Source organism: Pipistrellus kuhlii, unplaced genomic scaffold (genome assembly GCF_014108245.1).
Source record: "Pipistrellus kuhlii isolate mPipKuh1 unplaced genomic scaffold, mPipKuh1.p scaffold_m20_p_62, whole genome shotgun sequence".
Taxonomy (NCBI): Eukaryota; Metazoa; Chordata; class Mammalia; order Chiroptera; family Vespertilionidae; genus Pipistrellus; species Pipistrellus kuhlii.
In genome coordinates this window covers 1,139,839-1,147,927 of record NW_023425565.1, presented here as the reverse complement: position 1 = coordinate 1,147,927, position 8,089 = coordinate 1,139,839, and the positions used below count along the sequence as shown (strand labels likewise).

The following is an 8,089-nucleotide window of genomic DNA, read 5'->3' as shown; positions in this document are numbered from 1 at the left end:
GTTTCTTCAGTTAGTTTAGTTCAGACGTGGCTTTGTTTTTAACTAACATGGCGCCTTGACGAGCTGTGACATCTTGGAAGTTGGTGGGATTTGATTAACCTGCGTTCCAGGAGAGCAGCCGCTGTGATGGAGGCCCTGGGGCGTGATCGTATTTGTTGTGCACAGTGTCTTTTTTTAACTTTCAGCTGAAGTATGTCTGACAGAAATTTAAGCACATTATAAAGGTACGGCCCAGCCTCACACCCGCGCCCCGAGCCTCCCATGCCCAGGCCCGGCTCCGCTCGCAGCCCTGCGGGGCCACTGGCTTCATTCAGCGTTGGGGTTTTGAGACCCCCCCACATCCGTTTTGTTAGCAGTTATTTGTTCATTGTCATTATTGTGTGGTGTTCTATTGTGTGAATATGCCACAAATTACATACTTTACATTTAGTCACCTGGGTTCTTTCCCTTTTGTAGGGCAGCTATGGACATTAGAACATTCTTTGTCTGAGGCTCCTGTGTGTGAAGTTTCGTTGTGGCTGTACTTCGAAGCTTCAGCTTCTCTTGCAAAGTAAAGCTGTCAGTGCGCCCTCCTTACGCGGCACCGCTGGGCTGGGCCGAGAGGCAGCTCTTCCTCTCGGTGCAGCGTGTCCCCCCCCCTCTGCCTTGGCCTCTGCTCACCCCCAGTGTCCATCCACTCTCCTTTCCGGCCTGTTCCCTGCACAGCTCCCCCAGGCGGCTTCTGCCTGCCTGCGGGCCGGGAGGCCCTGAGGGCGGCGGTTTTGTAAAGGTGTGTGACAGCCATTTTCTCTCTCCTCTCTCGAGCCCTAAGCTTATCTTCCTCCTTGCTTCGATCTGGCAGAGGGCTACAGCATCATGCTGGCGGGTGGTGCAGATGGTTTATTCCCTCTGATCAGCAGAGAGGGCGGCCAGGGACCCCTCCAGGGTACATACCCTCCATAGTCTTGGGATTGCACCTCGCACTGTGGAGATGGTCCAGAAGGCGGGGACTCCGTTTGGAAGAATATGGTAAAGAATGTGTGTTCTTTATGCATGACATCAAGGTTGTATATAGCACACATTCACAGAGTTTTGAAAGGAATGGCTTTGACTTTCTGGATGGTGTTTTCTGCGTGGTGTGGATTGCTCAGGTATCCTTCAGGGTGGACCAGGCAGCTTTGTGGTTCATAATGAATTGATGATGTACTGCAGGTCATGGCCATGGGCAGGATGGAGGCTAAAGATGTGTTTTGTTTGTAGCATATATATGTTTTTTAAATCAGGAAATTTTATATAAAATCCAAATTTACAGAATATCTTCAAAAATCAATCTGACAGTTCTTAATTCCTGTACGATTCCAACTCAGGGCAGTGACCTCCCTCACGTGGCTCCCCTCCCTCTGTGCCCTGTGCCGCTGAGCACTCACTTCTGTGATGCACAGTTGAGGGAGATTTCCCTTGAAAACAAATTTATGCCATAAATTGTCATTTAGAAAGAATTGAGTTTATGAAGAATGAAGGTCATATACAATTTAGTTTAAAATGTTATGTGGATTTATAATATTTTAAAATGATGCCTGAAAAGTCAGTTTGTTTTGAAGAATGCTTACAGGTCAAGGTCTTGTTTTAAGTAAATTGCCCAGTTTGTTCCACTGAGAAGACTGAAAGCAGAGAGTGTGTCTGCCTTCGGGGTGTGTGTGAGGGACTGCTTCCCACTAGAAGGACCAGGTGCGGCCAGGAAAGTATGAGTCATGCTTGAAGCATCTCAGCGTGCCAGCAGGCCTGGAAGTGAACAGAGATTGCTGTAGTGTGTAAACAGAACATGGAAAATGGGAAGAGAGTTTGAACACCCACAGACAAATAAGAATGGTAATGGGTTATAACATGTCAGATGCAAAATATTTTGTATAATAACGAGAGAAAAGAATCTGAGCTCCTGGAGAAGCATGCTGACTGTGAACACAGGAGGACAAAGTCCCTGTTGTGGATCCGTCCCGGGCAAGCACATGCACAAGCCAGCCAGTGAGTGCATGAGTAAGTGTTACACAAGATGGATGGTTTTCTCTCTCTAAAATCAATAAATAAAAACTTGAAAAAGAAAAACTCACCTCTGTGTACTCTCCAGTATAGTAATTAAGGCAAAAGTAATAAATGGAAGCTGAAAGGATTTGGATGGCAAGATATTCACAGAGATCCAGTCTTACCTTGCAGATTATCTCGTAGCTAGAAGCCTGGTGCATGAAATTCATGCACTTGGGGCTCGGAGGTGTGGGGGAAAGGGGCTGGAGGGGCGGGGGGGGGGGGGAAGTCTCTCAGTCCAGCCTGGGCCCTCTCACATTCCAGTACACCCTCACTCCTTACCACCCACCTACAGCGGAGGCAGAAGAGGCTCCCCCCACTGCCATTGTGCTTGCCAGCCACGAGCTTGGCTTATGGCTGAGTAGTGCTCCCCCTGTGGGAGCACACTGACCACCCAAGGGACAGCTCCTGCACTGAGCGTCTGCCCCCTGGTGTTCATATATGTCATAGCAATTGGTCGTTCCGCCATTTGATCAATTTGCATATTAGGGTTTAATATATAAGATTATAAGGTGATAAAGATACCACCTTACCTTAACGCACATGTGTCAAACACAAGGCCCGCGGGCCAAATCCGTCACACCAGGCCTTGCAATGTGGCCCGCACCGCGCTGTCATTACTGCACTCCGCTGCGTTTCCATCACAATGACAGTTTATGACTGTTCAGTAAACCATTCGGCCCGCGATTTAGGCTGGATTTTAGATTTTGGCCCCTTCTCTGATTGAGTTCGACACCCCTACCTTAACGTCTCAGCATTGCCACTAACAGGCCAGCCTAGCATTTTGAGCCTCATGTTATAATGCAAAAAAAACATTGACATCACCTATGTAGGATTCTTTCCAAAAATGTTTTGATTAAATTTAATCTTGAGGAAATAATTGGGCAAATGCAGATAAGTGACATTCTACAATGTAGCTGACTTGGACCCTTCAACAAAGTTAAGAAATTGCTACTCTAGCGAAGATAAAAGGGCCAGGATGTGAGCTCATTTAGATCTAAATTATACACACACACACACACACACACACACACACAGGAAGTCAGGAAATGGTTGTGATATTTAGGGGTATCTGATACAGACTGTATGTTAGGTGATAGTTAATGTTAAATTTCTTGGGTTTCATAATGTGAAGGATATGATCATCGTCTCATGGTTATGTAAGAAAATGTTCTTAAAAGATTCTTAGGGAAGTGATAGTTTTAATGTCTACAACTTACATTGAAATGGTCCAGACCCTGTCCCTTGCAAGTGCATACATATGTATGTGTAGCTGTATAGATATTATACATGTGCAAAGAGATGAAGTGAATGTGAGAAATACTATTAATTGGTGAATGTAGGTGAAGAGTATGAAGATGTTCATTTAACTTTTTTAAAAAAATATATTTTATTGATTTTTTACAGAGAGGAAGGGAGAGAGATAGAGAGCTAGAAACGTCAATGAGAGAGAAACATCGACCAGCTGCCTCTTGGATACCCCCTACCGGGGATGTGCCCGCAACCAGTGTACATGCCCCTGTCCGGAATTGAACCTGGGACCTTTCAGTCTGCAGACCGAAGCTCTACCATGAGCCAAACCGGTTTCGGCTCATTTAACTTTTTATGTGGCTTTAGAAATATTCCTAAATAAAGGGGGAATAAATGCTAAATAATTGTTGGAAATAAGGCACTTTGCCTTAAAAGTAATTTTAACTCTTTGTTGTATCCTTACCTCTAATTAAATATTTACATGTAAAACTTATTTTATGTTAATTAAGGAGTTACCCTAGAAGGGATTCTTAGCCTAGAGTACATGAATCCTTAGAGAATTTGTGAAAGGTTATGTGAATCTTTTGATAACATGCAAAGTCTTTTTCTGTATAGAGGGCTCATTATAGTTTTCATGATATCGCCAAAAGCGTCCATCCTTCAAGTAGTTAGGAACTACTGCCCTATAATAGATTTACAATTTATAGTGCAATCTTCATTCTAAGTACCATAGTAGTAGTTTAATTTATCTTTCAGACAGTGCACGCCTACATTTGGTAATTGTGAACGTAATTTTCAATTCATTCAAAACAAATGAACCCTCATCAGAATCTTACTTACAAAAAGATTTGCTTATGTTGGCACACAATGCAATATACAAATCATGTATCATAAAAATGTACACTTGAAATCTATATGATCCTTTTAACCATTATCACCCATAAAATTTAATAATTTTTTTTTTTTAAAGATTTGCTTGCATCAGCTGATGGTTTAATGTAAGTTTATTTGACCACAGAGATCCTGTTACTTAGGAACACACAATGACATTTTAGTAACATGATGTATTTTTCTTCCAAACTAATGTGTGGTTAGTGCAATTGCCTGTTATGTTTAAAGCGGTCTGTTTTCCCTTGTGTGTACTCACATTCCTCACATTTTGTGCAAAGGAAAAAATATGCTAGACAGTTAGGTTTGATTTTATCTCCATGTTAATGTAGAAAAAGAAACATAACTTCAAAGAAGAAATAGTTATGCTTTTTTTAGTTGAGTGATCACTAAGCTCTTCATCAAGTGAGAAACACTCCGTTCCCTGTAAACAGCTGGGGCAGAGCGACTGGCAGCGGCTTCAGTCTCTGCTGTTTGTGTGCAGCATGAGGCCGCTCGGACCTGGGTCTGAGTTAGGACGTGCCGCCGTGCTGGTATGCATAGGACTGAGCATGTCTGTTTTAGCTGAGCTAACAATGTTTTATAAGTGCCTCTGCATCTGTTGGGTTAGGTCCAGTCACAGGGGCAGTAAGGAAATAATTAAACCCCCAGTGAAAACAATCTGCTCCTAAACTTTCCCCAAGTGTGTGACAAGGAGGACTTCAACTCGGCGATTCCGTTTCCGGAGAGGAGGCCCTGCTCAGCGCGCTGCCCTGGGGCACCTGCCCTGGGAGATGGGTGTGGGCGGACGGGACTGAGGACAGCCCTCACAGTCTCTCTGGGCACTGCTGTGCGTCCCGCTGGAGCCTGGTCCTCATCAGAGAGTGCACGCTGGCTCCACCCGGTGTGCTAGGCCCGCCATTCTCCCATTTATTTCACACTAAGGAGTGAAGTTCCCGGAATAATTAGTATCTACCAAGTTAGAGGCCTGGCAGCCTTGAGCAAGTCACTGACCCTTCCTGCCTGCTGGTTTCCCAGCCCCTGACCTGGCATTCACCTGCCTGGCACTCTCATGGACATCACCTCGCTCACCCTTCCCGCAGCCTTGGGAGATGGCCGTCCCCCGATGGGAGGGACGTGCAGACTAGAAATCAGAGTGTGACTTGGCCAAGCCCACAGCTAGAGGGGTTCCAGTTCAGAGCCTGTTGAGCTACAAAAGATGAACCACATGTTCCGTAGACTTCTAGGATGTAGGGGCCCCGGTCATCTGGCGTCAGTGAGAGCTGGCCGGGACTCCTGACCTTCGGGGTACTGTTAGTTGAATTTTAAGCTTGCCTCTTCAGCTGCAGACAGGAACCGTTATCGTGTCAGTCTGTACATGCCTCTCCTATGAGGACACTGTTTCCTAAATAAGGGAATGTGGTGGATAGATATCGTAGAGGGTTTCACCCAGCCCTTGGAGTTTTCACTTGAACAGCAGAATTTGAGTACTTCATTCTTTTATGTCAGCATCTCGGAACCGAGTGATCCCTGGTGTGCTTAAATGCTGGCTTGGGGACTTAGGCAATGCTGCTGCTATGCAGAGAAGCCAGTTGATTCCTAAGTATTACCAGCTGTCAGAATGTGACTTGTTTGTATAGTATGCTCTAGCTCACTGAGTCCCAGGAAAGGGAAACGACTGCCCGGTTCATCATCAGGACCCAGGAGGGCACTAGGTACCCCATCTTTGGGCAGTTACTCTCTTACGATTCCAGGCTATACATGCCTTCACCATATCAAGTCTTCTGTGCTTTTTGAAATAGTATCTATAATAATAAGAGCATAATATGCTAATTAGACCAGATAGCCGAACGACCTTCCAGACGTCTTTCCACATGAAGCCACGGCAGCGGGGGCTAAGACAGGTGGTTAGGGATGATCTGGCAGGCAGGAAGAGTGGTTAGGGGCTATCAGGCAGGCAGGCAGGCCGGCCAGCAGTGAGGAGCCAGTGGTCCCGGATTGTGAGAGGGATGTCCGACTGCCAGTTTAGGCCAATAAACTGGCAGTCGGACATCCCCCTAGGGGTCCTAGATTGTGAGAAGGTGCAGGCCAGGCTCTAGTCTTATCTATAATAAGCCAAATCTCAAAATTAAAAATGTAATTAGTATTCCTTGTACATATGTGCAAAGATGACACCATTCATATTTTCAGACTATGACTAGATCAGCAGTTCCTTTGTATACATATGTGTTAGTAATTATAGGACATCTGCGTGTTTTCTAACATTGCATTGTGAAGAATGTTTGCTATCAGGACATTGATCACTTTTTTTAAAATGTGTTTGAAACTTCCTATGAAGAGCATGATGAAATTTCAAGGCTGCAAAAGTTCAGTGCCAGACATTTCATATATTAATTATAGTAAAATCAGTTGAAGTAACTGATTTTTTCTTCTGACTTAAGAATACAGCTTCAGTCAGTCATTCTGATTTTCAGCCTTCCTAGAGATTCTGCTCCCCACAGGGTGCCCCTGAGCGCACAGTAGGGTCTCACTGTGCTCCTGGGCTCGTGTCCTCCAAGGCTGCTGGGAATGGCTCAGTCTACCTGGGTCTCATGAGGCTTGGATGCTCTTAAAACTTGGGGCCAGGGGGACTCAAGAAGAGGGGGCTCAGGACCCACCATGCTTCATTGGTTCGCATCTTGTTCTGCCTGCCTATTGGTTTGCTTGTCTTTTTGATTTCCTACTTATTGCCCCTACAACACTGGGTGCTCCAAGAGCAGTCCTCACCTAATCTTCTTATCTCCTTTTTAGAATAGCATCTGGAACATAGCTAATTAAAGCTGAATGAAAAAGGAGTGCAGGAAAGGCTCAGTATCCATCTGTGTTGTCCCAGGATGCTAAATCTGTTGAATCACTTTATTCAGGTTGAGCCCCCTCCAAAAATGATTTTGTTTACTGTTTAGATTGCCTTTAACTAGCGATTTTAACCTTTTTCATCTCATGGCACACACTAATTACTAAAATTTTATGGTATACCAAAAAATAAGGTGGGTTTTTGTTTTTTGCCGATCTGACAAAAAAAAAAGGTATAATTTCACACAGGATGGCTATTGTTTTGATGGCTGTTATCATTTTATTAAAGTATATTTTTATTTATTTTAGAGAGAAAGGGATAGGGAGAGAGATATAGAACCATCCATGATGAGAAAGAATCATGGATTGGCTGCCTCCTGCGTGCCCCCTTACTGGGGATCGAGCCCACAACATGGGCATGTACCCTGACCAAGAATTGAACCGTGACACTCAACCACTGAGCCACACCAGCTGGGCTGCTGTCGTCACTTTTTGACAATGTAAGAGAAAAGGAGGTCAGTGCCCCTGACTAGTCAGGTATTTCATGTTTCTAAGACACTTGAGGTATATCAGTTGAAAATTGCTATAGGTCTATGCTTTTATATTCACATAGCAAGAGGTTTCTTGTTAAATGAATGGATAGCCATATCTTCTTATTTTTATCTGTCTCTTAAATTCAACTTGGCCAGTTTAAATTAGTTAATGCTCCTACATTTTGAAACTAGTTATATATCTCAACTTTTTATTCCATAGATTATTTTTCTGTTTTTAACCACCTAGTTTAATCCTTGGATTTTGATTCTAACAGTCTCCATCACATTATTATTCTTGTTTATGTTATAATCTCAAAATAGCTATTAATACAAGGGGACTTAGAAGGCTTAGAAATTAATGCTCAAGTGGGTAAACTGAACTTTCACAAGTCGGCTAGGATGACCAAAATTGGCACTCAGGTGCCTGATTCCTGGTATAATTATATCTGATTCCTGGTATAATTTGAATTAGTTTTATCTGTAATAATCAACTTTGGTGAATATGCTAGTTGTCTCAATTTCATATGAAACGTACACACATGCATATA

At 43.8% G+C, this 8,089-nt stretch overlaps 1 protein-coding gene across 2 annotated transcripts in view; it reads left to right on the top strand.

Annotated features, from left to right (window-relative positions):
- The window catches only part of LOC118708715 (centromere protein P), a 209,647-nt gene that overhangs the window by 121,624 nt on the left and 79,934 nt on the right, over positions 1-8,089 (top strand). The window lies entirely within an intron of this gene.